Source organism: Pan troglodytes, chromosome 1 (assembly GCF_028858775.2).
Source record: "Pan troglodytes isolate AG18354 chromosome 1, NHGRI_mPanTro3-v2.0_pri, whole genome shotgun sequence".
Lineage (NCBI taxonomy): Eukaryota > Metazoa > Chordata > Mammalia > Primates > Hominidae > Pan > Pan troglodytes.
Window position 1 is genome coordinate 63,757,748 of NC_072398.2, and position 12,948 is coordinate 63,770,695.

At 39.6% G+C, this 12,948-nt stretch overlaps 2 long non-coding RNA genes across 5 annotated transcripts in view; one reads left to right on the forward strand and one right to left on the reverse strand.

Moving 5' to 3' along the window:
• Nucleotides 1–5,536, reverse strand: part of LOC129138100 (uncharacterized) — a 42,280-nt gene extending 36,744 nt beyond the window's left edge. Inside the window, exon 1 of one of the 4 annotated variants that reach the window (XR_008541062.2) lies at nucleotides 5,393–5,536. This is a non-coding gene — a long non-coding RNA (uncharacterized LOC129138100). The remainder of the gene's footprint in view (nucleotides 1–5,392) is intronic. The other 3 variants (XR_008541064.2, XR_008541061.2, XR_008541065.2) reach the window with 3 other exon arrangements.
• A 62-nt stretch (nucleotides 5,537–5,598) lies between these two features.
• Nucleotides 5,599–7,619, forward strand: LOC104004009 (uncharacterized). Its single transcript, XR_008541060.2, has 3 exons — nucleotides 5,599–5,687; nucleotides 6,261–6,382; nucleotides 7,351–7,619. It is a non-coding gene; the product is annotated as an uncharacterized LOC104004009 (long non-coding RNA).
• Nucleotides 7,620–12,948: the final 5,329 nt, after the last annotated feature.

Here is a 12,948-nt window from a genome sequence, read left to right on the forward strand (position 1 = left end):
TCTAAAATGAAAAGTTTTTCTGGATTCTTGGCCAGCTATTTTTAAAGGGAAATGATTTTCAAAATCCTTAGGAGTAATTTTAAGACAATTTTTTAAATAAAGGCTATGAAAGAACTGCTGGTTCTTTTGTTCCATTACTTAGTAAATTAAAAAAACTAGAAAATTGTTTTATGAATTACCAAGTGCTATTGTTTGAATGTTTGACCCTCGAAACCTCATACTGAAATTGATCCCCCCCGTCAGAGTGGGGCCTAATGGGAGGTATTTGGATCATGGAGATGGATCCCTCACAAATGGCTTGGTGTCATCCTCACAGTAGTGAGTTATTCTATCAGTTACTACAAGAATTCCAGCAAGAGTTCCCCTGAGAGCTAATTGTTAGAAAAGGACCCGGCACCTTCTCCCTCTCTCTTGCTTCCTCCTCACCATGTTATCTCTACATGGTGGCTCCCCTTCACCTTGCACCATGAGTGGAAGTTTCTTGAGGCCCTAATCAGAAGCAAATGTTGCCGCCATGCTTCTTGTATTGTCTGCAGCACCGTGAGCCACATAAACCTCTTTATACGTTACCTTGCCTTAGGTATTGCTTTACAGCAACACAAAGATACCAAGTCTGTGTTTTATAAATTACCACATCAAAATAATATGCAGATCTAAGTAAATGAAATTGCCTCCAAGGTTATCTAAAGCCCTACAAGAGTGTTAAAGAAAAAAAAATTCATGACACTTATTAAAGATGGTAAGGAAGACTATTCAAGCGGGGCAGGATGGCGGGCGCTATTACAATGAGGTTTTTGTTATCAGGGGAACGAGATTAGGTTCAACTCCAAGTACAACAAGAAAAAGGGGGAATTTATAGACAGGGAGCACAGTGCAGGAGTAGGTGGATGGAAAATTGCCAAGAGAAAGCATCAAGGGTAAGGGGATTCTCTAGTTAAACAAACATAATGGGATTCTTGCTGAAGGCAGGTCAGGGTGATCTGATGTTACGTAGTGGATGGTGGAGGATGAGAATGTTGATCAGATTTTGAGGATGATCAGATATTAAGGTGGGAGATTCTGGCTAAACTGATTCAGCAGGATTCTTGCTAAAATTGGACACTTGGGGGACTTGCCCAAGGTCACAGAAGCCTGACTAAGGTTTCGTCAAGGGGAGACTCAGTAGCACAGATACAGCCCTAAAAAGGCACTATTACAGATATGGCTGTAAAAAGGCACTGTTTCTCTCATTAAGTTGGAAACCACAAGCAGGAAATGGTCTACAAACGCTGAGGTTTCCTTTCAGATCCTCCTTTCAATCCACGAGCTCAGCTGACCATGTCTTATGCAACTAAGAAAGTTTTTGTGGCAGGAACAAAAGTTAATTTAGGGATTAGGAGTATCCCACTCTGGCTCCTGAGTCTTCTGCTACCTGAGTTATCTGTAACAAGGTCTTCAGGAAGACAAACTTATAAAGGTAAGCCACTTGGTACATTGTAAATATTCAACAAACATGAAGGCCTAATCTAAGAGCTGCAATCAGATCTGCGTGGGCACATCCCAGACTCAACTGGAGTAAGTGGAGGGGTCTAAAGAAGTGGTCTTCAAACTGGGGTACTCATAACTCTGGGGATATAAAGACCTTCCAAGGGTTCACAGGCATGGGTAGCTTAAACAGAAGCAATGTTCAAATCCCCAGCTCCCACGTGTCCTCTCATAACACTGCTCTACAGAAGAGAAGTCTGCAGCGGCCTGTGGTTCCCTTTCCCACATCCTTTCTCGCAACCAAAGGCCCTGCAACCATTTTGTAAAAGAAAGGGAAGGCAAAGCCCCACTGGGACCTAAGCTTCCTGTGTGCATGCTCCAGGGGTAAACACCTCTGGGCCACCAAGCAGAGGGACCAGGGAATGGAGATTTCGGGAGAGGTAGGGCAAGGTGAAGAAAGCCAAAGCAAGGCTCCATGCCTTTACCCTGATTTTCTCTCCCACCCTCCCCAACATTGTGTCTCTTACATTCAGAAGTGAGGTTGCACAGACATGCATGTAATCACATTTATTTTCAGTAAAAAAAAATAAATAAAGTCAACTTTTTCCTGACAGAAACAGCCAGTGTAATTTGATGCAGATAATTTGCTCTACGAACAATTTCTGACCTGAGACAAATCTGAAACTCTGTGATTTTAAGGAAAGGGTATTTAAAGCACGAAGATAATACTGTTAAATAAAAATCACAAGAGACCATTGTTTTGGACTAAGTTTCTGCACCAGGCCTCAACAGACCAGATAAAAAATCAGAATGGGATCACTCATACTAAAGTTCACTTCTACCAAACTCAAACTAAGTATTTATTTGACCTTCTGAGAAATCAGGAGAAAGAGGTAACAGCTGATTTTCCAAACAAGCCAGTTTAAATCTTCAATCAGTACGAAAAACTTCTACTTAAATCCTTACACATGTCAACAGTTAAAAGTTTTAAAAAGTGGTAAGTTAAAATATAATTAGATACTATCCTTTTTTACGCAAGTAGATACAGAGGTAGTAAAACTAAAAATTTTTAATTAACAAAAAACCTAGAAATTGTCAACTTACCCAAAGATAGTACCCAAAACCAAACAATATAATTAACAATTTTTAAAGCCAAAAATGAGTGTCTTAGTTTCAAAGTAAAAACTGATTTCTGACTGCCCAGGAAAAACAAAATGACTGACATCAGGTAAGAGAACAGAAAAGCAAGAGAGAGAGGAAGATTCTCTAAAATGAAAAGGTTTTCTGGATTCTTGGCCAGCTACTTTTAAAAGGAAATGTTTTTCAAAATACTTAGGAGTAGTTTCAAGACAATTTATCTTTTTTTCTTTTTTTAAATAAAGGCTATGTAAGAACTGTTGGATCTTTTGTTTCATTACTTAGTAAATTTGAAAAAACACACACACACACAAAAGAAGTAGCCTGATGTTAACTAATCAGTTCTCTGTCTCTTTTTTTCTTTTTTCTTTTTTTTTTTAACAGGGGTTCTTGCTCTGTCACGCAGGCTGGAGTGCAGTGGCATGATCGTAGCTTGCTGTAGCCTAGAACTCTTGGCTTCAAGTGATCCTCCCACCTCAACCTCCTGGGTAGCTGGGATTACAGATGGGAGCCACATTTTTTTCTATTATTCTGCTTCCCTGTCCTGCCTTACAGAAAAGTAGCTGTGGAATGACTAATATCCTCTTTGCTCTCTTCGTTTCTGCTTTCTTCAGCCGTCCTCTGCCTACAAAGCTAACTCCTTCTGCTCAGCTCATCAGAACACTTATTATATTTTATGGAATGAAGTGTTGCCCAATTCTAGAACCACAATACAGCCAACTGAGCTATTTAAACTGTTTGTTGTAATTTTGTCTGTTGACAACATAAAATAGATCCTTTACACAATATGTTCATGTTGACTTGAAAATCTGCAAAGAGATACTAAGTTTTACAAGTCTTTTAAAGCTTTTGAGAGCAAAAACTTTGAAGACTATTGGTCTAAGGAACTTAACTGAAAGGTCTACACCAGCTTATACACATGATTTAATGACAAGCACAGGTCTTCTTAAGGAAAAGGTGATTTTGAATGGAGTTAGATTGTTCCCAGCCCAATCTTCAGGAAGCTGTGTCCCTGTCAGGGGAGAAATGGCTTACAAATAGTGCTGGTAAAAAACATGGAGCCACATCACCCAGATATCTGTGGGAAACATCTCAAACCAGCACAGTTTTCAGACAGACAAATGAGGGGTGAAGGACTAGCATCATTATAGTGCTTATGCCAAGAGCCACAGGGCACCAGAAATACCACAAGGTAGCCAGAGAGACCACAGAAATTCAAATCGCTGTCTGACAAACCTTGGGAACCTTCTGCATTAGTTGGGAGAAGTTGTGGGGAGCAGGATGCATGTGGTTCTAGCTCCCTCTATTTCATCCAATCTGTAGGATTAGCATCTCATTGCTGTTCTTGATAGCTCATTGGGCATGGCCTGGGGAAATGCAGGTAACACTTTAGATAAAATGTCTAGAAGTCATTGAATAGTCAATCCCTTTCTTCATTGTCTCCACCTCCAGCCTCCCTCTCTTCCCAATCAAATATGAGGAAACTGAGGCCCAAAAAAGTTGAACTGTCAAAAGTTCTGAGGCAGTGCCTGGTCAAAATGAGAAAGGAACACAGACATTTCCATTTCTGTTTCTACTCAGCTCTCCTAATTTCAAGTCCAGAATTTTAGCCACAAACCAGACACTACTGCAAATAAACTCCCAGAAGGACATTACTTTGTATTTTTTTCAAGTTGATTTTTATGTCATTTGGCTAAGACACAGAATTGGATGTGGACAACAAGCTGGGTGTGAAGTTGTAACTCTTCCTGACTCACCAGGTGCACCACTCCACTTGGGCAGCAGCTCACCCATCAACAGGACAAGCCCTACTAGGAGATGGTGGCAGGGATTTGTCTGGATGCTGTGTGATCAACAACGACACAACAAGTACTGGTTTTCTTCCTTCATTCCCAGTCTAGTATACCTCCTCTTGATAGTGTCACCTGTTGTAGGGACTCTGGGAGATCCCTATGGGTAACAGAGGCCCCATTTGTAAAAGGAAAGAAAATTATTTATATTGAGAACTTCATCAAGAATTTTCAGTACTGCTTGGCAAAGTACAGATTAATTAACAAGAATTTGTTAATTAATTCATGTTATTAACATGAATAAGAAAGACCAACTATACAATCTCCAGCAGAAATTCTCATACAGACACTATACAAAATTTGAAGACGTACACTTCATGTGCTAAAAGATATTTGTAGACTTCTTTGTCAAGGACTCCTTTCTATGGGGTCCCGGGTTGTACCACATTTCTGCAAAGTTCACACTTCTAATCTAAATCAACGTTACTTGGCTCCCTTGTACACCAGTTTCTTCTAGACCTATAGGGTTATATACATTCTGCACGATTTGACAAAATCTTGTGAATCATTCTATTTCTCAAATTTTTGTTTCTGATCCAATCCAGCTCACAGCACCCTTTACAACTTAACATACTTCCAAGTATAACTTAGAAAAGGGATGGAAACTACAAGGATGGGGAGCTTCACACATTTCCCCCAGATAAGGCAGATATTGCTCATCAATTGCCACATTTGTTTCATGGATTCAGTTGAGGTTCAGTCTCAACTCTTCTCGTCCTAATACTCCAGGCAACACTGACAACTAATTAGAATTGACATCTAAATATCTCAATTAAAATCTATTTGCTTGGGTAAGCATATGCACAGAAGAAAAGAAAGAAAAAATCTCTTTTCAACCCCAGGATTAGATTTAATCACTAAAAAATCTAGTTCTTGAGAGTTTTTTGTATTTGGGTTTTTTTTTTTTTTTTTTTTTTGAAGATGAGGGCTCACTATTTTACCTTGAACTCCTGGGCTCAAGCGATCCTCCTGCCTCAGCATCCCAAATAGTTGGGATTACAGGCGTGTGCCACTGCACTGGCCTTAGAGTTTGTTGAGGATCCCAAATCTTATTCCTGGCACTTAAATGTTACATTCCCAATGGCAACATTCTTTAGATGACTCCAAAGTTCCATCTCTCTTTGAATACACGTTAGAATTCTAACCTCCTGAGTTTTGACATGTACCAAGAAATATCTTCAGGTGTGGAGATAAGGGACGGTTTATCTATTCCCTCTTTTCCTTTCATTCTTTGGAGTGAGTAGACCTGCTATTTCCCAAAATTTCTACTAAGTTGGCCCTTAGGATTTTAGTTTGATTTGAGTTTAAGGTGGACATTATATCTGTTCATATTTTATCTGACTTATCCACCCTTCAGAACTCTGAAAAATAGTCACTGCATAGTTATTATTAAATATCAACAGACTTGAGAGCTTATATATGCCCCAGATAGGCAGATATTGAATGAATGAGCATAATTCCATGATGAATAAGCATTATGGAAAAGTAAGTCCAAATCTTATTTTTTTTAGGATTTCAGAACCTAAGGAAGATTCTTAGAGTTTGTAACAGAATCAAATGTATCTGGTTCAGTATTTTACCAAGAGTGCTCCTTAGAACAGAAGACCACAAGTTCCCTATATAAAAGGGATCCTGTAGTCAAGTTTGGGGACCCTGAATCCAATGTTTCACTGAAATATTCATAGTTTACATTATCATATTAAATGTTGTTTTAAAAAATACTGCAGTAAATAGATAGGCCTATTCAGTTGTGCCTAAGCCAAACTTCTGGGGAGCACTGAAACTTTGTTTTCTGTTATCTGTTAACAGATGGAATGACTCTTCTAAAGAACACGCTGTAGGAAGTCTGAATATATCCAACCTCTTGCCTCAACCAGAAACGAAACTTACAATGTGAAAGACGATGACCACCCTTTATAAAACATCCTCAGGTCTGAAAAGGCTACCAATTCCCTTCATGACCTCTGTCTAATCCCCACAGGGTCAAGTTCTTACTTTGTCTAATCGAACTCTCTCTTGCAACAATTCATTCCCTGCATGTTATCTTTTCCCTCTTACTCTCTCCCTTGTGGATATGGAGAAGTCAACAGCCTTCTCTTTAAGAAAACCATCCACAAAGGCTTAAAAAAAAAAAAAAGCAAATATGAGAATATTCCTCCCTAGATTAATGAGTTTCTCATTGCCTTTAAGACAATCCAAATGCTGGGACTGCCCTTTCTATTTCATAGAATGGGTTGTTGCCTGATTCTAAAAAATAAAACTAATAATAATAAAAAGACAATCCAAATTCTAAGGAATAACAGTTGCAAGCAAGGCACCCTTTTCCCTGTTCATCTTCTTCTTTCTTTCTTTCTTTCTTTTTTTTTTTTTTTTTTTTTTTTTTTTAAGAGACAGGGTCTTGCTATGTCTCCCAGGCTGATCTGGAACTCCTGGGCTCAAGCAATTTTCCTGTCTCAGCCTCCTGAGTAGCTGGGATTACAGGCATGCACTACTGTGCCAGCTTCACCTCTCTTTCTTTGGCATCCAACCTGCTTTCTTCTTACCCCCTGTCCATCATACTCTATTTAGGAGTCCTCAAATATACTGTTTCTATTTTGCACATGCTTTCTAAAATGCCTTCCCCTATCCACCAGGTAAACTCATACCCATCTTTCAGTCTCAGGTCAAATCCCACCTTCTCTGGAATCTTCCCTGATCACTGGCTCACCTGCCCTTCTTCCAGGCTCCAATAGCATTTGGAATCTATCTTCCCTCAGCATATCACAGTGATTATAGACATATATTTCAATATCTAACTTCGACCCCATAGGACAAAACCTTACCACAGTACCTGGTGTATGATAAGCATGTAATCAATATTTGCTTAAGGAATTAAACAGGACCCTCTGCTTGGCCATAGCCCTTGTCCAGCCTTGCGTGGCATGAGATTGGAGAAGACCTTCAAGCAGTGTCACTCCTTCGAACAAAGAGTGGAGGTCCCACTTATCTGACAGCAGCATCCTACCAAAATCCCAGTGACAAAAGAATGACACAGGGGTGAAAAGCAGCTTCCTGTCCTGGAAAAACCAAGTAATTTTGTACCTGATCAGGTCAACATGAGTAAACTCGTCAAGATAATTAGAAGGCCCTTAAAGCTCGATAGTAATAAAGCCCTCTTCCTAGTGGTGAGCAGAGACAGCTTGGTGAGTATTTCCATGCTGATTTATGAAGTGTATGAAAGTGAGAAGGATGAAGACGAATTCCTGTATGTGATAGTATATACCTCTAGGGAGACATCTGGAGTGAAGCTGTCATTATAAGACTAGAAACACACACACACAAAATGCATCTATTCCAGAATGTTTAAATCATTCCCAGAGTCGGGGGGAGGGAGGGAAGGATAAAAAGGGGATGTTACCAATTGAGATTGATCAGTTCATCTAATCACAGATCATCAAAACAGCAGTGTTCCCACCTAGGAGTTTAGAAAGTTGCGTTTGCATTTAAAGCAGAAAAACTGAGCTCTGAATGAGCAAATTCAATTTTAGAAAACTATATTATTTATCCTAGGCTATCTTGTTTTCAAATTTTAGAAGTTCAAAAATAAAATACTTTGCATTTGATGTTGCCAGTGAAATAATTCTTCAAGTTCTTTTAATGCTCCTTTCCCCAGCCCCCTGCCCCCCAAATAGGCAAATGCAATTGGAGCTGTAACTTAAAGGCATTCAGAGAGGCAATGAATCTTCTCTTTAGGTTCATAGAACCTGCCACGTTTTATCAGAAGGGTTCTTACCTAACTAGAGAAATCTGCTTAAGAAGATCTCTAAGCATAAATAGTCCAGCAACCCCCTCCAAAATACATTTGCCATAAGACTTGGCACAAAGCAGGGAAAATGGGGGCATATAAGAAAATGAGACTGACTGTGAACTGCTGTTAAAGATTCCTAATTCCTAATATATACCAAAAGGCAATGCTCTTGCAGTGTTAGAAAGTTCTTATTTGGTTTGTTCTTTAGACAATTAGTTACACAGAAAAACACCACTACTGTATAGGAACTTTGAATAATTTATAAATTTGGTCTAGTTTCTTTAAAGGCCCTACAGAAAAAGAGGGGCATTTCTTGTTTTGTATTTTCTCTAATCTAAGAGCTCAAACTACTGCCTGCTTTGGTAAATGAAGAAGCAGTTGTATCTCTTTCATTCTTTAGGATAATATTAGAAACTATAGAAAATAAAAATTAAAATCATTAAAATTTAGATGCATTCCTTTCTACCTCTTATCACAGTTATAGATGACCCACGTTTTGTGTTAAGTATGTGACTAAAATGTATTAGTAAAAAGTAGTTCAGTCATGACTGTTAGGTCAAACAACTATCAAAATTATCCCACTCTGATAAAAGACTACAAATTGGGTTCGATGTGTACTGCTTGGGTGATGGGTGCACTAGAATCTCACAAATCACCACTGAAAACTTACTCATGTAACCAAATATCATCTGTTTCCCCAAAAACCTATGGAAATAAATTTTTTTTTTAAATCCCCCACTCTAAGTGCAGGTCAGTTGTGAGGAAAACATAGCAAAAGGAAACATGCTCTTTACAAATATTAATGTCAAGAGTTAAACATCTTCCAGGCTCAAACTAGAATAAGCTACCAGTGCTTCCCACTGCCTACATGGGGTTCGCTATTTACTATTTTCATGGGAGTATCACAGAAAGATCGCAGTTATACCACTTTAGGTTATACATGTAGCAGGTCATAATTTACTCTGTCTACTGAATATGTATGGAATACCTGTATCTGTTAGTGAAAGTTATTTTCTTTAATGGAACAGGGAAAAGCAACATAACTGTACATGAACCCTCAACTGATCATTAAAGGGATTCCCATCACCTACTCTCCCCGCTGCAGGTGTCTGTCCACATGTCTCACTTTTGAAATGGACTATACTTTTACATTATGTAAGTTTTTTGTTGTTGTTTTTGTTATTGTTGTTTTGAGATGGCGTTTCGCTCTTGTTGCCCAGGCTTGAGTGCAATGGCGCAGTCTCGGCTCACCGCAACCTCTGCCTCCGGGTTCAAGCAATTCTCCTGCCTCAGCCACCCGAGTAGCTGGGATTACGGGCATGCACCACCACACCCGGCTAATTTTGTATTTTCAGTAGAGACAAGGTTTCTCTGTGTTAGTCAGGCGGGTCTCAAACTCCCTACCTTAGGTGATCTGCCCACGTCGGCCTCCCAAAGTGCTGGGATTACAGGTATGAGCCACTGCGCCCAGCCGACATTATGTAAATTCTTAATCAGCCTGTCTGGTTTAGATTGTATATGTCATCACATCTGACATTCTTGTAACTACTATGTGATCAATAAGACTCCTATAAGAAATACTGCTTGAAAAAAAAATACTACGTTGAGAGGTGACCTATAACCCACATAAGCAGATAGTCATTTATAGGATCTTTAAAACAAGTATATTTTTAATGAAATAGAGTGACTAAAGGCACACTGTCAAAAAAAAATGTCAGAACTTTGGTGGATGTATAAAGTCACAGTATTAGTGATAATTTCAGACTTCTTCCAGAAAATTCTCCCAATAGTAGCATTGCTAAGAATTCTTAAAGACGTAAACCACTTTTGACTGGGCTATTACTTTAGAACTCTTTTTATTAGAGAACTATGTTTCAGGCACTAGGAGGAACACATTCTTTTTAATGTTGAAGGACTTTGGGTTCTGTAGAAGAAAACATTTTTATTACCTTTATAGTTAGGTATATAACATATATCAGAACATAAAACATTAATAAAGATAGTCACATACTTTATAAAGACTAGTGAAAATGATTACTAAAAATATGTAGGCTGGGCACAGTGGCTTAGGCACATAATCCCAGCAGTTTGGGAGGCCAAGGCAGGTGGATCACTTGAGTTCATGAGTTGGAAACCAGCCTGGGCAACATGCTGAAACCCCATCTCTAAAAAAAATACAAAAATTAGCTGGGCATGGTGGTGTGCACCTGTGATCCCAGCTACTCAGGAGGCTGAGGTGGAAGATGGTTTGAGCCCGGGTGGTAGAGGATGCAGTGAGCCAAGATTCTGCCACTGCACCCCAGCCTGGGTAACAGAGCCAGGCCCTGTCTCTAAATAAATAAATAAATAAATAATGCAAACCTGCTTTTTTTTTGAGACAGAGTCTCGTTCTGTTGCCCGGGCTGAAGTGCAGTTGCGTGATCTTGGCTCACTCCAACCTCCATCTCCCGGGTTCAAGTGATTCTTCTGCCTCTGCCTCCCGAGTAGCTGGGACTACAGGCATGTGTCACCATGCCCAGCTAATTTTTAAAATATTTTTAGTGGAGACGGGGTTTCACTATGTTGGTCAGGCTGGTCTCAAACTCCTGACCTCAAATGATCCACCAACCTCAGCCTCCCAAAGTGCTAGTATTATAGGTGTGAGCCACTGTGCCTAGCCAAACCTGCTATTTTGGATTGCTATGGAAAAGGAATAAGAAGATTTCTTTAGCCACATCTATAGAACAGTAAAATTCAGAATCACAAACATAACTATGCATCCAAACATAACATTGGTGAATTTGTCAAAACAATTAACTATATTTTTTATTGTTCTCAGTAGCCAGGAGGATCCCAGAATGGGACATTAATAAATTCTTTCAGTTATCAGCACTCACTGGAATAAATCCATCTTGAGAAAATATGCCAAGAACATAGCAGTTCTGACGACAATGCACCACAGGCAACGGTTTAAGTTGAGAAGTGGGATGCATTACAAAAGCCAGGACTATTGGGTTACAAGTGATGAAAAGCCAAGTCACCTGGCTTAAAAAAAAAAAAGGAAGTTAATTGACGTATGTAAGTATAAGTCTAAGCATTGACTTCATGACTGGATCCAGGCCCAATGTCACCGTACCTTGGCCTTGGCCTCTCTTCATCTTACAACCCCTTTCCTCTTTACTCAAAGGCAGCTTCTCTCCAAGTGACGGCCCCAGCAACACCAGGCATATATCTCCCAGATTCCTGTCCAGTCAATATGCAAGGATTCATTCTACTTGGATCAATTTTGGTCACATATCCATTAACGAACATTCACTGTGGCTAAAGGGTTGTAGTCCCAGAAGGAGAAGTGAATGCTAGACAGCCAGAAACAATAAATTTCCACCATGGTAACTGCATAACAAATTTTATATTGCTTTTCAGATGTGTAAATACCTCAGATCCTAGTTCTTAAAAATTAGACATCCTGAATTCATGGAGCCATCTGTCACATCATCATGGTTATCTCAAATTCAAGTGTTCTCTTTGTGACAATTAAAGCATGCTAGCTTTATTTGTGAGAAGGTTCTTATTTAACAGCATGCTGTATGAAGTTTTGTTTTGTTTATATTTTAGCCTAAGTCTCAAAGCTGAAAATAAGAGACAATTATCCCCATATTTTAAAGAGAAGTGTCTGACACATCCATGCCACTTAGTATAAAAAGCCAGATCAGTCTAGTATTTATAAAACTCTTACCTCCAGATTCTATATGCCAAAGTCAATGAGAACAGGAATTCAAAAGCGTAAAGAATGTGTTGGCCTTTTTTCACCCCTTCTCATAGAGGGGAGAAGGGAGATATGATTAGGCTTTTTGTCCCCAACCAAATCTCATCTTGACTTGTAATTCCCATAATCCCCACATGTCAAGGGAGAGACTAGGTTGGGGCAACAGAATCATGGGGGCGGTTTCCCCCATGCTGTTCTTGTGATAGTGAGTTCTCACAAGATCTGATGGTTTCGTAAGGGGCTCTTCCTGATTCACTCGGCACTTCTCCTTCCTGCCACCTTGTGAAGAAAGTGCCTTGCTTCTTCTTCACCTTCTCCCATGATCAAAAGCTTCCTGAGGCCTCCCGAGCCATGCTGAACCATGAGCCAATGAAACCTCTTTCCTTTATAAATTACCCAGACTTGGGCAGTTCTTTATGGCTATATGAAAACAGACTAATACAGTTTGTTATCTCCCAACCTCCCTCATAAAGACGGAAGGCACCTGCAGAAGGTGAAACAGACACCTAGCTTCCCAACAGAAGTATAATTTATCAGATGGTGAGATGAGAAAAATAAAGCAGAATAAGGAAATGATGGTTGTGGGCATGTGCCACCTGAGACGGGGTAGTTAGGGAAGGGCTTGCTGATAAAGTGACATTTGAGCAGAGGCTTAAAAGTGAGGGAGCAAGCCACGCTAGCTGGAGGGAAAAGCTTTAAGCAGAAAGAAGAGTAAATCCAAAGGTTCTTGGAAAATGCTTAATATATTCTGGGATGGAAAGAAAGACACTGGAACTGGAAAGAAATGAGCAGCAAAGAAAGTGGCAGGAATTAAGAAGACAGATTAAAATGGAGTTGCCATTTACTACCATGTGGTAAAGAGTAAAGTAAAAGTCAGAAAAAGATCACACTCCCCATGCCCACTGTGGGTTCCTGAGCCTTGGGAAGTAAGGGAAGCCAGGGAAAACTTTGAATTAGATGTGAGA